The sequence below is a fragment of the Panthera tigris genome, chromosome E2 (assembly GCF_018350195.1).
Source record: "Panthera tigris isolate Pti1 chromosome E2, P.tigris_Pti1_mat1.1, whole genome shotgun sequence".
Classification (NCBI taxonomy): domain Eukaryota; kingdom Metazoa; phylum Chordata; class Mammalia; order Carnivora; family Felidae; genus Panthera; species Panthera tigris.
In genome coordinates, this window is record NC_056674.1 from 32,043,980 (window position 1) to 32,069,263 (window position 25,284).

The 25,284-nt window shown below is 47.0% G+C and overlaps 1 long non-coding RNA gene across 1 annotated transcript in view; it reads right to left on the reverse strand.

Annotated features, from left to right (window-relative positions):
- LOC122234123 overlaps nucleotides 1-24,031 on the reverse strand; it is a 54,235-nt gene extending 30,204 nt beyond the window's left edge. Inside the window, exon 1 of the long non-coding RNA XR_006211869.1 lies at nucleotides 23,928-24,031. This is a non-coding gene — a long non-coding RNA (uncharacterized LOC122234123). The remainder of the gene's footprint in view (nucleotides 1-23,927) is intronic.
- Between the last annotated feature and the right edge of the window lie 1,253 nt (nucleotides 24,032-25,284).

Genomic DNA, 25,284 nt, shown 5'->3' on the forward strand with positions numbered 1-25,284 from the left:
GCTCAACTCTTATTCATGATAAAAGTCGTGGCAAGCCAGAAATTGCAGGGAATGCCTTTACCTTGATAACCAGCATCTACCAAAAACTCAGCAAACACTCTCTATGGTGGTCAAAGTTGAGAAGCATTACATTTGAAGTCAGTAATGAGGCAAAAATGATCTCTATTACCATTTTTATTCAACATAATTCTGGAGGTCCTATTAAGTGTAATAAAATAAGAAAAACAAAGAAGTAAAAGAGTGTCGAAAGTAGAAATTTAAAAAAAAATTCCATTATCCCTAGTATTGAACAAACAGGACCTTGCTATTTTCTTGGGAATCCAGAAAACTTTCCACCATTTTTCTGTTCGTAAGACTTCGTACTTCACGTGTCTTCCTGGAAATGCCATCCTTAGAAGGATGAAGGCTGGGTTCTTCCACTCAGTGCTTCAGCCTATAATTTTAATCTACATTCATTCACATAGCAAATATTTATTGATCACTTACTATGTGCCAGGCAGAGTTCTAAATGCTAGGGATGCATCTGTGAATAAAACAGTCACAAGTGCCTGGCCTTCAGGGTGCTAATATTAGGTGGTGGTCGATGCTTAGAAGAAAAATAAAGCAGGAGACGGGACAGGGAATGTTTATGAGTATATGGGCGTTGCTTAGGGCAGAGGGGCATGTCTGGAAGAGAAGGATCAGGGCGCCTCGCGGAGAAGGTGTAAAGACTTGAGTAAGAGACCTGTAGGAGATGAGGGAGTCAGCGACAGTGTTATGAAAAGAAGGAACAGGAAGTACAAAGTGTCTGAGTGTCCTGGCTCATTCAGGAGACATCAAGAAGGCCATTAGGACTAGAATGAAGTGAGCACAGGACAGAGTAACAGACGAAGCTGGAGAAGTAATAAGGAGGATCCCAGTTGATGTTGGGCCTCGTACACCCTTGGAAGGAACTGGCTTTTACTTGGAGAGGTATGCGGAGCTATGGAAGGGTTTTGAGCTGAGGAGTGACACGACCTGACACACGTTGTTAAAGTTCTCTGGTCGCTGTACCAGGTGCACACCATAGGGCGCTTGGGTGGAAGCCGGAAGCCCAGTTAAGAGGCTACTGAAGTCCATCGGCTGATAGATGGTGGTGCTCAGGCAGGTGAGGCGGCCAAGGAGAGCAACCCCAAGCTTCCACAGCATCATCTTCCCCCAAAGCCCAGGGATGGCAGGAATTCAAGCCTCTCAAATGCCGCCTGTTGCCCCTGAGAACACTCTGGTGAGAAATCACATTATTTCAGGGTAGGCTTTAGCACAAGCATGTGGAGATGAGGTATATTCACACGAGGTAGCCACATCAAGGGGGGCGAGGGGGGTGTGGAATGGATTCTGTTTTGCTCAACCTTGGCTAAAGACACAATCTTCTAGAAGATGCCTCCCCAGGGCAAAGACCAGAAGGCCAGGCCACGAATCCCCTGCAGAATCCATTGGAAAGAAGAACTTTCTGATGTGGTTGACACCTCCTCTAGACGTTCCCAGTTCCCACCAACACTCTGGAACAACAGCAGCTTATTGATAACAAATACACGAATGCAGATAGATATAGACAAAAAAGATACACAATGATAAATTCCTGTTATTTTCATTACTATTTATTGATCTTCTACTATGTGCCAGGCATTGCATTAAGACTTCAACATAATTTATCTTATTTAATCGCCTAAAACAACCCAGCAAGGGAGGTATAAATAGCCCAGCTTTACAGATGGAAAATCAGGACTCAGAGAAAAGACACAAGTTAATATTAGACCCGGAGTGGCCTCGAAGCCTTATGCTCTGTCCACCATCCCACCCTGCCTTGAATTGGTTGACAGATATGATTTCTTTTTCCTTGTTTTTTTTTTTAATTAAAATATAGTTGACATACGATATTCCACGGGTTTTAGGTGTACTGCATCGTGATTAGATATCTATCTACGTTATGAAATACTCACCGTAAGTGGAGTTACCATCTGTCACCATAAAATGTTATTACGATATTATCGGCCCTACACTCCACGCTGTAGAGCCCACAGTTATTTTATAACTGGAAGTTTGGATCTCTTGGTCCCTTTTGCCTATTTTGCCCACTACCGGACCTCCCTCGTCTCTGGCAACCACTAATGGGTCCCCTGTATTTCGGAGTCTGTTTCTATTTTGTGGTCCCTTTTGCCTATTTTGCCCACTACCGGACCTCCCTCGTCTCTGGCAACCACTAATGGGTCCCCTGTATTTCGGAGTCTGTTTCTATTTTGTTCGCTCATTTGTTTGGTTTCGTTTTAGGCTCCACGTGTAAGTGAAATCATATAATATTTGTGTTTCCCTGTCTGACTTACTTTTCTTAGCATAATCCCTTTAGGTTCGTCCATGTTGACCCAAATGGCAAGAGCTCACTCTTTTTTATGGCTCAGTAATATTCTGCTGTATACACACACCCCTCCTTCTTCTTCCATTCATCTGTCGACGGACGCTTAGGGTGTTTCCACATCTCGCCTTTTGTAAATAATCTGCAATGAACATAGGGGCACATACATCTTTTTGAATTCGTGTTTTTGTTTTCTTTTTAAATTTATTTATTTATTTGGAGAGAGAGAGATGGAGAGAGAGAGAGGACAAACAGGGGAGGGGTAGAGATAGGAGAGAGAGAATCCCAAGCAGGGTCCACACTGTCAGCACAGAGCCTGATGCAGGGCTTGAGCTCATGAACTATGAGATCATGACCTGCGCTGAAATCAAGAGTCAGACCCTTGACCGTGTTTTTGTTTTCTTCAGCTAAAGACCCAGAAGTGGGATTGCTGGATTATATAGTGATTCTATTTTTCACTTTTTTGAGGGACTTCCTATTCTTTTCCAGAGTGGCTGCACCTGTTTACATTCCCACCAGGGTTCCCTTTTATCTACATCCTCCCCCATACTTGTTACTTCTTGTCCTTGTGATACTTTCTGGACACATTTGAGGTGATATCTCATTATGGTTTTGATTTGCATTTCCCCGATGATGAGTGACGTTGAGCATCTTTGCATGTGTCTGTTGGCCATCTGGATGTCTTCTTTGGAAAAACGTCTATTCAGATCCTCTGCTCATTTTTTCATCGGATCGTTTGGGTTTTGTTTTGGTGTTGAGTTGTATGAGCTTTTTTTAAATATATTTTGGACAGTAACCCCTTCTTGGATATATTGTTTGTAAATACCTTCTCCCATTCACGAAGTTGACTTTTTGTTTTGTCGTGCAAAAGCTTTTTTAGTTTGAGGTGGTCTCACTTCCGACACCGTTATTTCCGATGGTGGATTCTGGTGGACCTTGATGGAAAGTTTTGTGGACGTGAACTTCATCTGAGCTGGCACTTGGACTCTTCTTTATTCCTAAGCCAGTGGTGCAGAACAGAGGTTAGCAACCTTTTTCTTAAAGGGTCAGACAGAACTTTAGGCTTTAAAGCTATCTGGTCTCTGTTACAACTGCTCATTCCTGTGATTGTAGCACGGACACAGCCACAGGCAACATGCAAATGAGTATGTGGGCTGGGATTGTGTTCCAATAAATCTTTCTTTATAAAAACAGGTGAACTCGGCCCCCGGGCCATAGTCCGTAGGCCCCGACTGTGGACTGAGAGAATGGTGCCCGGATCTCGGCTGACTGGTTCAAGCCGGGGTCTCGACCTACTGGATTCTCAAGCTTCAGGAAATCATTTTTTCTCATTACATGAAATTGAGAGGGGCACCCGGGTGGCTCAGTCGGTTGAGCCTCTGACTTGGGCTCAGGTCATGATCTCAAGGTTCGTGGGTTCGAGCCCCGCTTCAGGCTCTGTGCCGACAGCTCGGAGCCTGGAGCCTGCTTCGGATTCTGTGTCTCTCTCTCTCTCTGTCTCTCCTCCCCCAATCATGCTCTGTCTCTCTCTGATTCTCAAAAACAAATCAACATTAAAGATTTAAAAAAAAAGAAACTGAGATAAGGATGTGGTGAGAATCAAATAACTGAGTATGTAAGTGACTTAGAATTTCTCAAAACGGAAAGTATTATCGTGCCCCGCCCTTCAAGGCTTTTAAATTAGAACCCACATTGATTTTAGCACAACAAACTCAAGTCTAGGCAAGCCTGCAGACTTTGAGATCTCAAAGGAAAGAGCTCAGTGTCTTGGATGAGATCCTATTGATTTTCTGAACACAGTATATTCACTGAGTACCAATTATGCGTCAGACGTGGGGCGACGACGGAAGGCGCTGATGCCGTGCCGTGCTCTGTGATAATGTTTGAGTTTGAGGGAGTACCTATTGGGGTTATCGGTGAAAAAAAAAAAAACCTTTCAGACAGAACAATTATTTTAATTTAGTGCTTTTGTGTTTCAAAACCAATCCACTAAGATGTGACTCTGAGGTCCTTAAGTACAATTCACATCTGAACTTGACTCCAGTTGGATTTGGTCAGTATAGTGTAACCACCAGGGTATTAATTGAAGCACGAGGAAATACCTCTGGTCAGTTTCATTACCTAATGGCACTTTGGTTTTCTAATGCATCTTACTAAAGAGCTGTTGCATATGCATAGACTAGTCCAGATTTTACAAGGAAGAGTTTATGCTGATTAAAAAACAAAAGCAAAACTGGCCCTATTCTCCTTAGGCTTCAAGAACTTATTTTTCCTATTAGGTTTCCCACATATGACTGTACTTTAAAATAATGGCTGGATTTCATTGAACACTATTAGTATTTTTTGTTGTTTGCCTATAAAATTTAAAATCCTCTGCTGGTTCGATGTATATGTCTGAGTTGAGTTCCCGAATATTACTGACTATAAAAGACACATTCCCTTGTTAAATAATTGTTTATAAATGTTAAATAATTTCTTTAAAATTTGGTGGTTTTGGGGTGCCCGGATGGCTCAGTGGGTTGAGCGTCCGACTTCAGCTCAGGTCATGATGTCACCATTCATGGGTTCGAGCCCTGCGTCGGGCTCTGTGCTGATGGCTCAGAGCCTGGAGCCTGCTTCAGATTCTGTGTCTCCCTCTCACTGCCCCTCCCCTGCCTGTGCTCTGTCTCTATCTCTCAAAAATAAATATTAGCAAAAATTTTTTAAAAATAAAAAATGGTGACTTTATGCTAGGCATAACATTTTGTTTTCCTTACCCTGACTTCCTTTAAGAATTAAGTGTACCCTTTGCTAATTCAATTACTCAGTATCGACTCTAAACTTTCTGTTTAAAACCTGATTTGATGAAAAGCCATTTGAAATGTTAGTTCGTATTGTTCTCTCAGAGTGTGGGAGCACTGATATTCCATGCCTGATACATGATCCGGTTCCACAGGGTTTTATTTTTGTTTTAAAACATATTGAAAGCACAGTCTAAAATAAGAATACTTTAAACTGTAATCATATCAATTTATTAAGTACTGACTGAGTTCCATTCAAATTTATGAGGGGGGAAAAAAAAGGAAATAAGAAATAACCAAGTCCTAACCCAATAGAAAGAAATTGTGAAAAGACCTTTTTTTTTTTTTTTCAAAGTTGGCCCTTGTTCAAGCTACATATGGTCACATAATCTTTTAAAAAGCACAACTCAAGTCTCAATTTAATTATGTAATAGCATAAATGGAATTACACTGCTGATGAAGTTCAGTGCTTAAGCATCGGCACAGCAGGCTGGCTGAGCGACCCTGACTCCGCGCGCTCGGCCATTGAGGCAGCCCGGGGCACCTCCACGTCTTGCCTCCCCTGAGCTACATCACGGTCACTGGGCTGGATGGATCCCTCACACGAATGGCCTTCCAGTTACCTTGTAAACACGATCGTGATGCAAAGTCAACGACCGCTTAGCAGGACGACCTTCTGTACGCGTTCTCCTTTTTGTATTTTTTGGGGTCCCAGGGATGAGCTGACGGAAGAGCCTTGGCTTTCATAGAAGACTTCTAGCTTGAACTCTGGGTAGACGGAGCAAACATTCTACTGAGCGAGTCTGCTTGGGCTCTGTACTGCTCTCGCTGTCCGCTGTGCTGGCCAGCCTCCCTGTTGCTAATGATCTGCAGGGAACGCGAAAGGCTTTCAGTTCAGCCTTTCTCCTTTTACAGAGGAAGCAGCGAAAATATGAGTGAATACCTTTGGCTGTGGGTCATACCCTTGGTAGCTTGAGCTGGGGCCTGGCTCTTCTGATGTCAGCCACGGCCTTTAGATCAACACCATCCTTTGGTGGGCACATCCACTAGGCTAGACCCCCTCCTCTCGTGGCGCTGTCCACATAGGCGTCCATCAGGGAGCACCTCACAGCGTCTTTGTGTTTCCCAGTAGCGCTGGAACTCTTCAAGGGATTGCATTTTATTCTCTGTATGCTCAGCACCTAGAACAGGGTCTATTGCATATTTATAAAGGGCACTGTAACCAGAGAATTGTCTCTGCACAATGACAGATCTTGATTCTTTATATTTACTGGCTCACAGAGATTTGTTTTGTCAACGTCTTTATTTATTTTTGAGAAAGAGAGAGAGAGGAGACGTGGGGGAGGAGCAGAGAGAGAGGGAGACACAGAATCCAAAGCAGGCTCCGGGCTCTGAGCTGTCAGCCCAGAGCCCGACACAAGGCTCGAACTCATGAACTGCAAGATCATGGCCTGAGCTGAAGTCTGACGCTTGATGGACTGAGCCCCCCCCCCCTCCCCCCAGGTGCCCCTGGAGATTTCTTTTTTCAGATAAGAAAACAGACCCAACAAAGTTGGATAATCTACCGAGGTTCTCATTACCGCTAAGTGGCAAGACGGGATTTGGACCTAAATCTGTCTCCCAGACCCAAGCTCTTTGGATCCTACCCCGAAATAATGGAACGTAAGGTAAAAAAAAAAAAAAAAAAAAAAAATGACAGGTTCCCACAGAAACCGTATTTGAAGTGTCGTGAGACTTGGGGAAGGAATCACCATCGGCCTGAAAAATTCCTTGGCCCGTCTGCCCTCCAGGACTCTCAGATAACATCCGAGTCCCAAAGCGTGCTCCCCTGCTCATTTTCCAGTGGGAGTCGGTCCATGGCAGTGTGCTGCACCTCTGTGCCGTCAGACCCGAGAGCCATAGGAGATTAGCCTGGAGAATTTCAGTGGAGGAGGAGGGCACCGCGGCCCGGTTAATCAGAAAGCATGCCAAGGTACTTCCAGTAAGCCCCAAATAGCTGTGCTAATGCAAGGCAGGCAATAACCCACGAGCCACTTAGCCACAGAGCTGTAGCCTCTTAGTGGTGGCTAAATCCAACCATGGCTCATGCAGCGAGCCACCTGCCAGAAAGCCACTTGTTGGTCACAGCGCCATCCCCTGTCTGCCACCATGTGTCACTCTGTCTCATCAGAACCACTCAGCTGCTCCTTAAAACTTGTGAAGCTACTATGGGATCGCTCAAACCATTCTGCCAAGGGCGTGCTTACGGGTCATTAGCTACCACGCCAACTTGCATTGTCTATGAAAAACTAGATTTGGGGTGATATTTCTGGCCTTTGAAACCGGCATGTGATGGAGGGTGATGACGGAGATGTTTTCTCACAACTTGCTAACTTGCTCCTGTTAGAAAGAAGCCTTCTGGGGGTGCCTGGGTGACTCAGTTGGTTAAGTGTCCAACTCTTGATTTCGGCTCGGGTCGTGATCTCGCAGTTCGTATGTTCGAGCCCCGTGTCGGGCTCTGCTCTGACAGTGCAGAGCCTGCTTGGGATTCTCTGTGTCCCTCTTCTACTCGTGCTCTCTCTCTCTCTTTCAAAGCAAATAAATAATTTTTTTTAACGTTTATTTATTTTTGAGCCAGAGAGAGACAGAGCATGAACGGGGGAGGGGCAGAGAGAGAGGGAGACACAGAATCTGAAGCAGGCTCCAGGCTCTGAGCTGTCGGCACAGAGCCCGACGCGGGGCTCGAACTCACGGACCTCGAGATCATGACCTGAGCCGAAGTCGGCCGCTCAACCGACTGAGCCACCCAGGCGCCCCTCAAAACAAATAAATAAACTTTAAAAAAAAAAAAAGCAACCTTCTGGTTCAAATAACATGGTAACTTACAGAGTCACCATTTTTTTGTGTTTCCTGTTCTATTCCCTTGCCTTGAAAAAAAAAATCTGTGGGGGCGCCTGGGTGGCTTAGTCGGTTGAGTGGCCGACTTCAGCTCAGGTCATGATCTCGCGGTCCGTGAGTTCGAGCCCCGCGTCGGGCTCTGTGCCGACAGCTCAGAGCCTGGAGCCTGCTTCAGATTCTGTGTCTCCCTCTCTCTCTTTGACCCTCCCCCGTTCATGCTCTGTCTCTCTCTGTCTCAAAAATAAATAAACGTTAAAAGAAAAAAAAAATCTGTGCTTCTTACTTTTGCAAAAAAAATCCTTTTAGAAATCGAAAGTTATCCTTTTTTTTCATTTTAAATAGGATAGTAAGAAGTAATAACTCATCATGCTTCCCTTTTTGCTTTGATTGCCAGGAAGCTCTAAACCAAAATCTGTTTTTCCTTGCGCACGTTTTCCCCTAGTTAGATTGAATCACCATAATCATTACCCATCACCCCATTATTACCCAGCATTGTTCTTTTTCTGTTCTTTTACCGTTTCTGTCCTTTTTTGGGGGAAAGATACCTAATTTCTTTTTGAAAAGCAGAGGAGTATAAATAATTGAATCATTCTTAACCCCAATACACACTGCAGATAAATGTAGCCTTTCAAAAATGATTCTTCCCTTCACCCTGCCATTCTGAAATTCCCGATGGCACATCCTTCATATGAGCAGAGAACCACTGATGCTGTACCTTGCATTTGGCCTCCAGCCTAGACCTCAGACACAGAAGCTGAGTTAGGGCCTCTCTTCGGGTACTCGGGAGGATCAATGTTATTGCCACTGGCAGCTCCCCAGCCCCTCCCACAGCCTCCTTCCAACAGGTTACAGGATCAAGATACTCTGATGCTTGTTATCACTTATTATGGTTGACATACAACCATCCGAGAATAACATCTATTTTAATGTCTGAATTATTTTTTTCTAAAATTAATGGGCAAGATCCTAAAACTCTCCTTATTACAAAAGACAATGTGATTAATCACAAATAAAACCCCTCTGAGCATAAACGAATAAGGTTTGAGCCACTTCGAGTTATTTTTCCTGTCTGATAAAACCATTATCACATTTACAGCTTTTACAATGCCGAACCACATTCCTTTGATCATCTTATAAAATTAATTGATCTTGCTTATCTATTGTTCTATTTTAAATCATTTAATTGAGGATATTAAGAGAAGTAATGGTAACAACTGAGGCGTTTATTAGGCACTGATGTTCAAACCTGCAGTGTGATGTTCATAATCTGAATTTCTCTATCACCAAATTCTATTCTTGTGGGAATTTACATATAGAACACCTCCAGCCACAAATAATTTGCTGTTGCCTAACGTTCTGAAGGACAGACGTACGCTGTGGCAAATCACTGCGGCTATACTTAATTTTAATTATTCTTTTTAAATCAGATAGATACCCTGCAGTGAAATTCTTATAATTAAATAGAAATTAAAAGTTTCTAAAAGCCTTAATTTCAACTTCAAATCTAAATGCAAATGAATGCAGGAAAGAGTCTCCCTCCCCCACCCTCCCTCGCCAAAATTATGAAGGAATTCTCTGAAAGCTTAGGTTGATCGTGAAACCTATATTGTGGCTCCAAAGAGGCCCTTCAGCCCCCAAGGTCATTCCATTCTACACTGCCTGGCCGGGGTCACCTGCCGGAGAGTCTGGAAGCCCCAGTTTCCCCAAATGGGCGCGCCCATGTCGTCCTGGCGACTCAGGACCCAGCTTCCTGGCTCCCCTGAAGCTCCTCCAGAATCGGGACCACTCCCACCTCAAGCCATCACCGAATTCCTGCACCGCCTTCCATCTGATCTCTGCGATCGGACAGTAAACCCCACAGTGTCGTCTCCGGTCACTGACCCAGGGGGGTACAGTCCCAAGGGCAGGAAAAAGCATTTGGCAGCCAAAACCACAACCTGCCGGACCAAATTCTCATCCAAAAAGAAGCAAAGTGCCATGAAACATTTTTTTAACATTGATTTAGTTTTGAGAGACAGAGTGTCAGCAGGGGAGGGACAGAGAGAGAGGGAGACACAGAATCCGAAGCAGGCTCCAGGCTCCCAGCTGTCAGCCCAGAGCCCGACGCGGGGCTCGAACTCACGAATCGCGAGGTCGTGACCTGAGCTGAAGTCGGACAGTTAACCAACTGAGCCACCCGGGTGCCCCTAAACGTATTTTAAGAATACATTAAAGTCAAAGTTTCAGAAGGCATTGGTTTCTGGGGGTGGGGTGGGGAAGAGCTTCTTTGCCTTTAAAAACTGCTCTGGAAGATGATGACAATGGCTGTGACCTCAAGGTGCCCCAAGAAAGATTTGCCCTCAACTCTTACGCCATAGATTCCTATTGAAGTTTTCAAACTTGCTCGTGTTGATTTGAAATTTTAAAGTCCTCTGTACCTAATATCATGTTGCTGTTTTCCTAATCCCTCCAAAAAGGCTTGCCTCTTTACAAACGATCATGGTTCTTAAGGATACATTTTCCTGGACCGTCTCCCCCTCAAAGTTCATACAAAATTCTCTCTGTAGGACACCGTAGGTCTCCGTGATGTGCACTCAAAAGTCTTCAGGGGCAGATAGGTTATGAGAGCAAGTGAGGTGACCCAGGTAAGGTCGAGGACAAATTGGAGGTCACAGCACGGTGGTGCCTTCCATTGTTGAGGGACACCCAGAAACGCATCGTGTGAAAATCTCCCAGATGCTCAATATTGCCAACTGATTTCATTACATTTTCATGGTAATGCAGGCTCAATCCATACACGCATGTGAGCTGCGGGGACCAAGCCCAGGGGCCACCAGAACACAGAATGTGGCTCGCAGGCCGTTGCGGTCGTGTTCTTTCGGCCGGTGAACACGTCACAGATCAACCGGGACAAGAGTTTCAAGTCTTGAAATCTACACGTGAAACCAACGCTGTGGCCGCAAAGGGTTCCTACACTTTTTTTTGCGAGGTTCTGGTTTCCCTTCCCCAAACCGTAGGCACGTAAATCACACTTGTGCCCGTCAACTGAGTGACTCTTTCATCCACCGGAGATGGATGGGCACCTGCCGTGTGCCAGGCACTGCTCTAGACACGGGGGAAACAACGGTAAACAGTCAGACCAAACTTCTCTGCCTTCGTGGCACTTCCTTGACCGGGACGATGATACCCACCACACGTGGGTGACTAGGAACCGGGGCAGGTGATGGACTAAACACATCGAAAGGACTGATGTCCCCTGGTGCTGAGCTCGGTGTAGTCGGGCTCTGCCTGCTGCCCAGCCCGCCTTCCCCTTCCTCTTGGAAACCGGGAGCCTCACCGTCATTTCTGGAGCCTCACATTTGCCTTCAAGTAGCCGTAACCCAAGCCAGATTGAACACAAGCCCCAACACCTTCCCGGCTTCGTCTCTGCCCGCCCCGTGGAGCCGCACGCGGCAGCTGTGATTGTTTCACTGAAAACCATTTAGCAGACGAAATATCTCCCCGCAAAGAGCGCTCGTCCCTTGACCTGTCCTTTCAGGCTGAAGTCAGCGGGAGATGCGCACGGGGCGCGTGTGTTATTTGACAAGCGTTACATCTCCTACAACAGCAGAGACACAACCTTAAAGCTCATTGCCTGGTGCCATTTTGAACCCGGGTGCCGGCGAGATGGCATTAGGGGGTAATAAGAAAGCTGATAGCTCAGAGCAGAGACGCGGGGGGCGGGGAGTGCACAGACAGCAAAACAGCAGAGCAGTTCTTTGCTGTGATTTTGATCATCACCCGAAGAGGGGACTCAGACACTCATTTTGCTCCAGACGTGCACGGACGGCACACGAGTTCCGGGCTGCGCTGTGGCTGTTAAGAGCCAGGGCATCTCGGTGACACGCAGCAAACCAGAGGGAGTCCCTCTGCCCAGCCCCCTTCCCATCCTTGCAGAACTAACACAAACTCACGGACACGCGCAGCAGAAGCGGTCAAGGGGTAGTGTTCTTGCCGGAAGGAATTCGATGAAGTGGGGGCGGAGGCAGGCCTGTTTTTCTTACGGAAAACGCTGGAAGGGGCCATAGTACTGGAGGAGGGTCAGGATATGAGAGTGCAAGTTTTAGCTCCGCCCAAGCCGCACAAGTGGAAGGCACTCTGGCTTGGTTGGTGATGCGGGGTGGGGGTGGGGGGGTGGGGGGGGTGGGGGGGGTGTCTCCTCCAGCTGCCATAGGCTGCCCAGGCGTCACCCCTGCTGTCGAATACAGAGCCTTAGTAAACAGCTCCATTGGAGGCCCATTTTACAGACCAGGAGGCAGAGGCCCAAGGAAGTGAATTGCTTCCCCTAAAGTCACACATCAAGCATCTCCTCGGTGCCAAGCAGTGCCCTACGTGCTGAATCCGGAGAGGACGAGGCCCTGGACCTAGTGAGGAAGCATACGGCATCACTGCTACATGGACTAGAGACCCAGCAGGGTGAGGGGAAGCCCACGGGTGCGTGAGATGAGCTTCACGATGCCGAGAGCAGATCCAGAGCCCTCCGAGTATATACGTTCCTGGGGTTTAGGACATCCCAGTTAGAAGTTTTTTCAGCTGTGAGTGACAGGGAATACAACTCAAACTGCTTAACAAGTTAATAATGTTTAAGCGTGTTGTCATAGTTAAAACATGAAGAGTTCCACCTTCAGGCCTGGCTTGATCCAGTGGCTCAAACAATGTCATGAAGATTCAGCGTCTCATCACCTCTTAATTAACATTTCCGTCCACGTTGGCTTCACTTGAGGTAGATTTTCTCCATGTGACGGGTCCCCAGCCACCCCAGATTCATTCTTCATAGCTCTAACTTTGACAGAAAGAGAAAGCTTCCTTTCCCCAAGCAGCTTAAACAAAATCCCCAGGCCTGACTCTCATTGGCCCAAATGCGGTAACATGCCTATCTCTGAACCAATCACCTTGGCCAGAGACATGAGGTTATCTGATTGGCCAAATCAAAACACAGTCTGGGAGTGGAGTCCACACTACCCAAACCACATTGGCTGAGACTATGGGAAGGGCAGTTACCCAGGAAGACGATCCAGACGGTTGTCCTGGGGCTGACCCGTAAAGAAACAAAGATATCCCTCAGAGCGGGCTGGCCTTTGAAGAGAAAGCTAAGACCATCAAGAATCCTGGACAGGTAGGGCTGGGAAAAGGTAGGGTGGAGGTGTCCCTGAGTGGCTTATATTTCGTTCAGGGGGGAAACATGTGGGTAATGTTAATCCCCAGGAAGTAACCAGATTTAGCAGCCTCCTGTATTGATATTCTGAAAACAAACAAACACAAAACAACAACGAAAACAGGGGGCACCTGGGTGGCTCAGTTGGTTAAGGCTCTGACTTCGGCTCAGGTCATGATCTCACGGTCCGTGAGTTTGAGCCCGGCGTCGGGCTCTGTGCTGACAGCTCGGAGCCTGGAGCCTGCTTGGGATTCTGTGTCTCCCTCTCTCTCTCTCTCTCTCTCTCTCTCTGTTCCTCCCCCACGCACAGTGTGTCTCTTTCTCACTCAAAAATAATGAAACGTTAAAAAGCATTAACACAAAACAAAACAAAAAAACCCCAGAAAACAACAGCAACACCACCGCCGGTCAAACCCCAAGCACCTCTGCGTTCGACTCCTATCGCTGGCCTACGGACAGATGGCCCACACGCATGCAGCAGGCGTTGTTCAGTACCTCACACGTTTCTGCTGACTTCGCGGGAGCAACAACAGGTCCTGCGGCAGAGACACCCCCGCGTGTTTACCGGAGGGGTGCGCCGCACGGCGGCCTGCTGCGTGTCGTCGCGGGGACCCTCCACCTCTATTTCCAGGCTTTGCAAGAATCGAGTTGCATAAAATCATAATCGCCCCGGACGCCTCGGCCGCGTACCATTTCCGGCCCCTGGAGGCGGCTCTTCCCCCGTCTCTGGATCATAGTTGGCATCGCTTGCCTTTCTCCCCCTTGCAGACGCCGGACGGCAGGAGGCGGATTAAGGGGTCAAGAACAAGCCCCGGGTGGGGCCCCGGCCCAGGCGGGTGAGGCCGTCACGTGCTGCCTGGGGCGCCGGGTTTGCTGGCGGAATCGCAAGCCCTTCAACTACAGCTCCTGTCGGGTATTCAGTGAGAACGGCTCCGGGACGGCTCCTGTCCTCAGTTTCTCCTGGTTGGAGAGAAAGGAGCAGGCGGGGCGGCCGCGGGAGAAACGCCGTGTCGGTTCACACTGGAGAGTGTCCAGTTTCCCACCAAGTTCGAGATAAACAGCGCTTGGGCACGAGGCTGCATCAGCTCCAGAGGTGGGTCTTCTGATGGATTCATCCTGCTCAGCACAAAGACGCGCACTGTTCTTGGGTTCTGCAGATGACGGGCTGTTCTCAGGCACGAGTCTGCACACGCACCCCCCGGGGGCTTGGAAAATCTGCTTCCCCCGGGGACGGCGGCTCCCTCATGACCGGCCTCATGGGTCTGTGAGAAGTCTGGCCGGGCCTGGACGACGGGGAATTTGAGCGTGAGGGTGACTAACTGGCTTCTGGAGGGCTGGGGCCGGCAGAGGGATCGGGGGTCTGGGGTCTCTCAGGGGTCCCAGGGCGCAGGCCTGGACGGCGGGGAGCGGGAGACAGAGGCCAGGGGTGACAAGCAGAAGAGAGGCGTATTGGCCCCTTAGCCCCCAAGGGAGGACGGTGTGCAGTGTTCCCTAGGCAGTTCAGACCACACACACACACACACACACACAAATAAAAAATAACAAAAGGTGAGCTATCTAGATGGGCTTCTTGGCCACTCCATGTACAAACTTCCCCATGGTACCGTAACAACCAAAAATATTTGCCTCTGGGGGTGTCTACCTCTGGGAGCATCTCTGCTCTTCTGCGAGCTGCCGACTCCTAATTTTACCAGCAGATTGCAGGGGGGAGGGGTCCTGAGTCCAGGGATGAATGCTGCTTGACTCTTTACCTCCCTCCTACTCCTGGAGCTTAAACTGGGAGTCGGTTTTACCCACGCTCCTGCAATCCGCAGGGTCTCTTGGCCCTGGTTTTCAGCAAGAGGGATGAGTAGATATTGGCTCAGCCAGTTTTGGGGGAAGGGCACCCTCTGTGCTGGGAGCTGGGAGGTGTTCAGAGTCACAGGTCCCCAAAGAGCTCTTGTCGAATGGCTATGAGAACCACCGGCCTCCTACTCGTGCCATTGTGCGGACAGTGGGGGTGGTGGTGGTGGGGGTGGCGGTTTCCGGGGAGGGGGCCCGAGTCGGGAGGGAGGAAGCAGTGGCAGAAAGGACTTGAACTGGGCCTTGAGCCCCTTGACACAGGATGATGATACATGCTCCCACAGCGTTCACTCCCCGCCCGGAATCGGTCCAAGTGTTTGCATCCATGAAATCACTTCATCTTGCGGAGTCTATGACACAAGCATAGCTGTTATCCCAGATAAGGGAAACTGAGGCCCCGAGACAAGGCCAGGACAAGGGGGAGGCCCTGGGGTATCTCCCTACATTCTACACCCTAGCAACTTCCCTCACTCTGGTCCTCGTCTGGCACTGAGAGGTCAAGTGACTGGCTGAAGGTCACACGGCTGACAAGTGGCAGACCCAGGATTTGGAGCCAGGCGGTCTGACGGCAGAGTCTGAGCACAATGCCGAGCCATCCTGGCCCTCCACGCGTGTTTACTGAGCACCTGCTAGGAGCCAGGCGCTGCCGGAAGCACTGGGCAAGGAGGCAGGAAAACGGATGCTGTCCCTGCCTACGGCCTAGTTAAGTGTCGAGGATTCTCGAATAAGCCAACAGAAAACGACAGCTTTGATATCCACGGCGAACGAGAGGTCCATGGGGCCACGAGGACAAGAACGGAAGGATCGAAATCAGTCCAGATGAGGGCCAGGATTGGGAGAGAAGAGACAGCTCCCCAGACTGAAAACAGGGTCAAGATCAGAAGCCTGAGCAGGAGTTCATTGGATAAAGGAGTAGCACACGCAAAGTCCCTGGGGCAGGAGGCAGCAAAGCCCTTCCTGCAGCTGAAGAGAGTGAGTGGCCAACTTAAAATACGTGGAGAGGCAGGCTGTACAGGGCCGTGGGGAATACAATTAGGGGCGTGGGGTTTATCCGGGGGGCGATGTGGATGGGCTGGGAGGAGCTCGAGGAAAAACAGACAAACAAGTAAGGAGTAAGGAAGCCGTTGCAACAGTGGAAGGAAGAACTGGAGGAAAGACTTCTGTCTTTGCAATTTTTTTAGAGTTTATTTTGAGAGAGAGAGAGAGAACGTAGGTGAGCGGGAAGGGGCAGAGAGAGGGAAGGAGAAAGAGAATCCTAAGCAGGCTCACGGCGCGGGGCTCAAACTCATGATCCATGAGATCACGACCTGAGCCGAAGTCAAGGGTTGGACGCCTAACTGAGCCACACAGGTGCCCCTCTGACACTTAAGTTGAGCCATTCTGCTGAGTGTTAGTGGTATCCCATTGTGGTTTTACTTTGTATTTCCCTGATGAATAATAACATTGAGCACCTTGTCATATTCGTGTTGGCCGTTCATACATTTTCTCTTCCCAGGTTCCAGCTCCAGTCTTTCGGCCCTTTTTGTCTCTTCGTTTTGTTTTGTTTTGCCCATTTTAAAATTGGTTCATAGTGTTGTTATTGATTCATAGGAGTTCTTTATATATTGTGGAGACGAACCCATACTTTGCGAATATCTCCTCCCAGTCTGTGGTTAGTTTTTAATTTTCACCAACAGTTTTTTTTTTTTTTCCCAATGGGAAGAGTTTCTAATTCTGATGCAAGTTTGATTTACCCAAGTTTGATTTACCACTTGCCTTCTACCTCCCGCTCTGGTAACCCACGGCGCCCCTCCAGTGCTGACTGCCAGAGGGAAGAAACAGCCGACCTGCTCCCCAGGGACAAAAACGCGCATGCCTTCTTGGTTTCTGTTTAATCCTTGTGGGCATGAGGTGTGGTGCTGGTGAAGTCTTACTTGTTCCATCTTTATAAAATATTTCGTCCTTTATAATTATACGAACTGTCGAGATCCGGGTGCCTGCTTTAGCCATTTCCCACTAGGCGCTCAACACCGTCTCCCCGTGGCCTCTTCTGAGCATCTATCACGTGTTTGCCATCGCGCCCAACCCATGAATCATATTTAAAGGCTTTCCGTATCCCATAATTCTCCTTTTACTGATCTATTCAGTTAATTACACCTGCTCCTTATTCATCTGAGACACACAGTTTGGGGCTGGGATTTGGAGGCAGACAGAGAGAGAGAGAGAGAGAGAGAGAGAGAGAAATAATGAGAAGAAACTTCACAATGAAAATTCCTTCATATTGGTGATGTTTAATCCAGGTTTGTGTTTCAGCTTGCACTTTGAATTCTTTCTCTAACTGCTCCTAACTAACTCCATCTGCCTCTGGGTTGGTTGCCAGCCTTAGACTCATTGGTGGAAATCCCTTTGTACAAGGATTGCCTTCATATTTAATGTATTTCATCAGCGTTTCACCCGTTCATGTCAACCGCATCAGGCGGTATCGCCCCACGTCTCCAAAAAACCGAGGACGTAAAAATGTGCACAGCACAGCCAGCTGGTGGGTAGCAGTGCTACTTTTCTAAAACAGGAAAAATGAAAATGTGTGTAAACGTGTGTGGGGGGGGTGTGTGTGTGCACGTGTGCGCGTGTGTGGGTATAATGAATACTTCCCCGATGCTGGCAATCAGCCACAAACCTGATATTTCGTTAAACAAATAGTGAAATAAAATAACGCTGAGCCTTTATCGGTTTGTAGAGATTCCAACGAGGGAGACGAGGTGAAAAAAAGGAAGTTGGCATCCTGCCCATGGCCTCCAAGGTCTGCATGACCGCTCCCGCGTCTCACTCTGACTCCTCTCCTCTCGTGTCCCCTGCAGCCTGCTTTAAGCATATCGGCCTCCTTTCTGTTCCTCAGACGTACCAAAACCCTCCTACCACAGGACCTTTGCACTTACAACTCCTTCTCCCTGGAGCTAGCTCCCTTATTTCTTTATGTCTGTATTCCCCAAAGCACCTTCTCAACACGGTCTTCTTTGGTCCTTTCATCTAAAATTTCAACAACCGCCACTCCAACAGGTCATTCATGTGCCACTGCCCTGCTTGCTTTGTTTTGCCTTGGCACTTGTGACCGTTAGGCACACTATTTATTTTGGTCATTTTTTTTTTCTTCTCTATCGTCCTTTCCCTTACTAAAATGAAGCTCCGGGAGAGTGGGACTTTCTGTTTTATTTTGTTCAGTGCCATAGCTCCGGGTGCTGGCACAGAGAAGGTCCTCAATAAAAACATTAGTTAGATGAATAAACAAAGTCACCGAAAGGGACAATTCTCAAGGTAAGGAACAGACTAGTGTATAACTGCGGGAGAATCGTTAATATAAATGTGGAAACTGAGGAACGTCAAAGAAAGCAAATTTGGTAAGACCATCTGCTAGTTACCAGCTCATTATCCCATCTCTTCTTCCTTCCCATAGGAAATCTGAGCCAAAAGCCAACATGGGAGCCAATCAAACACTTTATTTCCCAGTCTCCCTTGCAGGGAACGAAATTGTAGAAACAAGAAGTAAGTGGACAGTTTTGGGCAGGGTTTCTGAGAAACTTCTTAAAAACTTGCTGCCTCATCTGTTGGGGGCCATTTTGCCTCCCTCCCTCCCCCATTCTCCTTCTTTCCTAAAATGTTGTGATAGCTGGCGCAGTAGGTGCCATCTTGTGATGTTGAGGCAACCTTGAAGATGGGATGCAGTATGCTAGGGATGGCCAAAGGGATGGGTTGAGGAACCTGGGAATGGAGCACCATGGCTGCGTCAGCATTGGGCTGCTCTCCTCAGGATTGTTGAAAATAGCAACATCCGTGGGGCGCCTGGGTGGCTCAGTTGGTTAAGTGTCTGACTTTGGCTCAGGTCATGATCTTGCTGCTCATGGGTCCGAGCCCCACGTTGGGCTTTTGTGTGTGTGTGTGTGTGTGTGTGTGTGTGTGTAGACACAAATAGACACTCTTGTCGGAAATCAATTTGCCAAAGATTTAATTGGGACGCTTCCATGACCCGGCTTTGGTGACATAACACTCACTCGGGCCTCTCTCTATCCACTTTGCAGGCCCAACACATTCTACCCAGACATTAAGGCTCAGTTCTGTGCATATTTTTCTGGTCACTCCATGCTTGTGCTTTAGACAATACCTCGCTTAATTACCACTCATTTGCAGATAACTCGTAAATGGGGATTTCTTGCTAACCACTTTCCTCAGAGCTTCAAATATACACATTCAACTGCTAACTTACGTGGGTTTACTTGGATATCACAAAGTCATCTCAAAGCTCACATGTCCAAAACCAAAGTATGGATCTTTCCTCCCCAAATCTGGTTCTCTTCTGATGTTCCTTATCTTAGTGAATGGCATCATCAGTTCTCCTGTTTCCCAAGCCCAGAATCTAGGAGTCGGTCTTTCTCTCTAATTTCCCATGCCTGATCTCTCAGCAAAGCCTGTGTATATATATCTTATCAGTCTCTCAAATCCACTCATTTCTCTCATTCTCTACCAGCACCATAAAACGTTTGAGGCCTATGTAAAAAAAAAAAATCCATAAACTTATTGAGGAATATAGCATTTTTTAAAAAACAAATGAAAAGGCATACCATGTCCATGGATGGGAAAGTTAATGCTGCACAGTTGTCAATACTCTCAATTACACATTTAGTTCAATTATAATCAAAGTAATTATTCATTTGCACAATAAAAAAAATCATTATTGGTTTAAGTACTAAATGTTTGTTGGTAAATATTAAATGACAAGGAAATTTAAAAATTCTTCTGCTAATTAAATGGGCAAGACTACTGAAGATGTGAAAAAGAATAATAAATAATAAACTGACGAATAGAAAAACATAACATAAAACTGTAATTAGTAAGCCAATATGTTACTGACCCAGGAATACACAAAGAAATCAATGGAACAGGTCAGTTTTCTGGAATTTCAAATTCTTGAGAAAACGATTGCAATCAGCAGTTTTTTTTTTTTTTTTAATTTTTTTTTTTAACGTTTATTTATTTTTGAGACAGAGAGGCAGAGCATGAACAGGGGAGGGGCAGAGAGAGAGGGAGACACAGAATCTGAAACAGGCTCCAGGCTCTGAGCTGTCAGCACAGAGCCCGACGCGGGGCTTGAACTCACGGACCGTGAGATCATGACCTGAGCCGAAGTCGGACGCTTAACCGACCGAGCAACCCAGGCGCCCCGCAATCAGCAGTTTTAGAAAAACCAGTTAGCTCTTTAGAAAAATAAAATTTGATTCATATCTTATACTAGAGAAAAATAACTTCTAAATCAATACCAAATTGTATAAAAACTGAAAGGCTAAGTATCTGAGTAGAATATTAAGTAGTTATGTGTTTTTAGGGGGGAAAAGACCTTTCTAAGCTTAAGTGCAAATGTAAATACCATGATGGACAAGACTGGTAGGTTCGAATGCACAACGATGGAAGAAACATCATGATATCTTACAAATATCAAAAAGGCAGAAAAACATCAAAAGGTAGACATCAGATTAAGCAGAATATCTTACGTACAGAAGGTTAATACCCTTAAACTCTAAAAAGTGTTTACAAATCAGTAAGCAAAGTGAAAACCTTGGTAAGCAAATACTTAGAATCCAAACAGCTGATTCACAAGAGAAGAAACCAACAAGTGGCAAAGTAATGATGGGTTTGACATCACTAGTAATTTTAAAAATACAAATTAAGACAATTAATTACTATTTCTCTCGTCATTCAAAGAGTCAGCAAAACAGAAAAATTGTAATAGACACTTTGAAATACTGCTGGTGGTATTATAAATGGATGCACTCTTCTTAGAGTTTTAATCTGGCAAAAGAGTCTTGAATATGTTCTCTATTTTGAACTAGTAACTGCCCTGCTAGGAATTTTCTCCAGCCTAAGAAAATGACCTGAGGTGTCCGCTGCGATATATGTGTGTGTGTGTGTGTGTGTGTGTATACATATATGATATACACACCAATATATAAATGTATATACGTATATAATACATATACATATATATGTACTTATGTATATATGTATATGTACTTATGTCCATGTACATATATATATACTTATATATATATACATATATATATATATACACATATATATATGGCTGTTTATTACAGCATTTCAGTTAATACAGCCACAACTGAAAACAATAAGCAGGTTTTAAAATGTTTGAATGCAGGGGCGCCTGGGTGGCTCAGTCGGTTAAGCGTCTGACTTCAGCTCAGGCCATGATCTCACACTCCATGAGTTCGAGCCCCGCGTCGGGCTCTGTGCTGACAGCTCAGAGCCTGGAGCCTGTTTCAGATTCTGTGTCTCCCTCTCTCTCTGCCGCTCCCCTGCTCATGCTCTGTCTCTCTGTGTCTCAAAAATAAAAACATTAAAAAAAAAATTTTAAATGTTTGAATGCATTAGGTGTACATAATCTGATGGAATACCTCACAGGTATTGAATACACTGTTTTAATTTTTTAATGTTTATTTATTTTTAAATTTTTAAATTTTTTTGGTTTATTCTGTTTTAACGTTTATTTATTTTTAAGAGAGAGCCAGAGCACAAGCGGGGGAGGGGCAGAGAGAGAGGGAGACACAGAATCCGAAGCAGGCTCCAGGCTCCAGGCTCCCAGCTGTCAGCACAGAGCCCAACGTGGGGCTCGAACCCACGAACCGTGAGATCACGACCTGAGCCGAAGTTGGATGCTTAACTGACTGAGCCACCCAGGTGTCCCTGAGGTTTACTTATTTTTGTGAGAGAGAGACAGGGTGCAAGCAGGGGAGGGACAGAGAGAGAGGGAGACACAGAATCGGAAGCAGGCTCCAGGCTCCGAGCCGTCAGCCCAGAGCCCGACGCGGGGCTCGAACTCACGGACCGTGAGATCGTGACCTGAGCTGAAGTCGGACGCTCAACCGACTGAGCCACCCAGGCGCCCCATTTTTGTTACTTTTTTAAACGATGTTAACATGAACGCATTATTACTGTAAAGCTTTCGAGTCATGGGTTAAAATCTGGTGTCCCTCTTTACCTCTTGTCCCTACTTGCCTCTCCAAGAGGAACTACTGTTAAATTTAATATATGTCCTTGCAGACATCCCTCTATGTGTTTATAACGTATGAACGAACACGGTAACTACTTTCACAACGACCAAGGTTAGTTACTACAAAACGAGACAGAATTCGGGGAGCATAAAAAGGGCTGGCTAGGCATTTTCGCCAATGAGCCACAGCCTGAAACTTAGGGAAGGACAACTTCGCCTTGATTTCAGAGGGACGTCAGTCGCCTCAATTTTGGAATGAGCGGAAAGGGCACTGGATGGGAAAAATGGGAAGGTTGTGGCGGTGGGCGGGGTACATTCGCGGATAGCCCAACTACCCTATAAGCAGACGACACCGTGTCCTTTCCCCTGTTTGTGTCAGATAATGTTAAACACACCCCTCCCCCCCACGATGCTCCTTCCATTGACATTTTTTCACACGCCTGTCTGCGAGTCAAAATCATATCTGAAATACAAACAAATCCCCGGGAAAAGATCGGCCGCACAATGAGAAGACAGAACAATCCACGCTGACCGTCCCTGTCCCCCCGCCCAGGCCCTGTCCGCTCCCGGGGTGCCGGTGTGGGCAGCAAGGTGAGGCCGAGGATATTACGCGGCTCTAATCCCATTCTACTTTATGACTAGCTCGAGAAATGACCTCTAGCGAGCTCTGGTCCTTGTTCTAGCCAGCAACTAGATTTTTCTTACAGAAAATAAATTAAAAAGGTGTGACCTTGCTGAAGGCTTGCCGAGAAAATGAGGTACATCTTGTCACAGGCAGAAGAGCCTATTTGTTCAATTTGAAAGGCTGCCGCTTTGCTCCGATTAGAAGTTAAGATAAAGGCCGGGGATGAAAAGAGGAGAAACATTTCTAAGCGAGGAAATTAAAGGGCTACATTGGAGACCCTTTCAGCACTACAGTGGGCTTTTTGTGTGGGGTTTATCGGGCCCCATCAGCCACACCTTGTCCCTGTGCTTGGGGCTCCCTTTCCTCCGAGCACACAAAAGCCAGCCCTGTAGGGAGCGGGCAGAGGCCCCCTGCTGATAGCCATCAGGGGCACCCAACCCCCTCCCCCCGCAGCTCTGGAAAGTCACCCACCCAAATTTTATTCACTGGGCACAAGACTCAAAGCCGTGTCACCCCTTTCACCAAAGGGACTCGGTCAACAGGGTTCCTAGCTTCCCGGCCAACAAATGTATTATCACATCGTGGAGAATTCCTCCCAAAGTCACTCGACTAAATGGACATCGAAACGCCTTCGTGGCCATAAAAGATTCAAGCCAACCCAAATTTCCGCCCCAAAGCCCCTGAAGCAAAGAAACCTTTCAACTTGTCTCTTCATTTTATAGACGTGTTAACGTTCCGGAATGTCTTTCCACTTCTAAAGTAATAGCTCGTATGGGAAAAGTGGAGGCAAGGAAAAAAGGAAAACATGCTGGGCTTTTCCACATGCTTTAAGTTTATATCCAACATCCCGTTCCCTGGTTCTCTTTGCCAACCGATGTTCCCAAGAATGGCCCGAGAGACCGCACTTCTCAGTTCCACATCCTTGATCACGGGAGACGAACTCACCTTTCCAGTTTTCTCGCTCCTTCTTCCTTCCCACATTCCAGCCTTGCATGTTATTTTTCCCTTCTCTTCCTCCAGGTCCTTGCTCGAGCTGCTCGTGCTCCTTTCCTCACCCTGTTTACACTGCCTGGTGCCTTTATTTGCCGAGAGTCGACTTACTTGGCCAGGGTGCTTGTGAGGGCCGCCATAACAGTGGTAGCATAGACTGAGTGGCTTAACCAATGGGAGTTTATTTTCCGGAGATGGATTTGCTGTTGCCCCACGGGGGCAGGGGCCATCCCTACCTGGTCTCCGTCATCTCTGTAGAGCCTGTAGGGGTTCAATGCTCACGGCTTCATCCATCACCGTGTCCTCCCACAGAGCCCAGAGTGGCCTCTCATTCTCAGTAGGCCCGCCAAGAAGGGTTGTTGCCACTGGAGTTTACGGTGAGGTTCCGGAAGCAGAGCAAGATTCTAGGGTGCCTTCGGTTTATTGAGGATAACTTAGCTTTCTTCACTCGGGTTTTTAGTGCCGAGTGAGTACACATGGAGTTATGTGAGAATCGGTGATAGCTACGTGCCTGAGGCTACATCTGTGGAAATATGTGTGGCGATAACGGGGCTCAGAAATAAGGCCATGTACCATCAACCGGCCGTATATTGGGGTCCCGGCTCTGGTGTTTATCTGCACAAATGGTTTCACTTCCCTGGGCCCTGTTTACCTAGTTGAAATATACCTCAAAGAATGATATGCCACACTCCATCCCCAAGACTGGGAGGAGAGACAGGACCTCATCTGAGCCCAAGCAGTAATTTCCAAGTGGTCTAGTCCAATGTTATTTGCCTCTGCATGAAAATAATGAGGGAATTGAAGGGGGGTTGATTCCTAAGCAAGGACGGGGAGAGTCACCAAGCCTTATGGCAAATACCATTAGGCCCAGGAATATTTACCGTTCCATTTTAAGACGACCTCTCTTTCATGATCTAAGCACCATCCCTCTCTTCTCTCAAACCTTAGCCAAGTCTGCGGGGTACATGAAGGGCTTATGTGGGTGTTTTGTTTTGTTTTTTTAATTTTTTCGATGTTTATTTATTTTTGAGAGAGAGAGAGAGAGAGACGGAACACAAGGAGGGGAGGGATAGAGAGAGAGGGAGACACAGAATCCAAAGCAGGTTCCAGGGTTTGAGCTGTTAGCACACAGCCCGATGCGGGGCTCGAACCCACGAACCGTGAGATCATGACCCGAGTCGTAGACAGACGCTTACCCAACTGAGCCATCCAGGCGCCCCTGTGTGGGTGAGTTTTAATGCAGAAATCAAGATGCCTAAGTCTCATAGCTGAGCTGGAGGATTTGGGATTGGGAGCAGCATGGAAGTATGGCAAAGGATCCCACAGAATGACACAACAAAACAAAAACCAGAATCGTATGGGATGGAAACAATGCCCTCCCCCCACCCCTGCCCACCCACCAAGTCAAGGAGTTAGCCACTCCCTACCTTCCAAAATCTCCTGAGAGGTTAGGAAGGTCACGGGGCCCTACCGGTGCTTGAAATGGGACCAGGCCAATTTCTTTTGGTTCTTAAGGGACAGGATACTTCAGCCAACATCTGAATTGGGCTGATGTCAATCCTTGTGGCCTCTTCCAATATTAACCTTCCAATC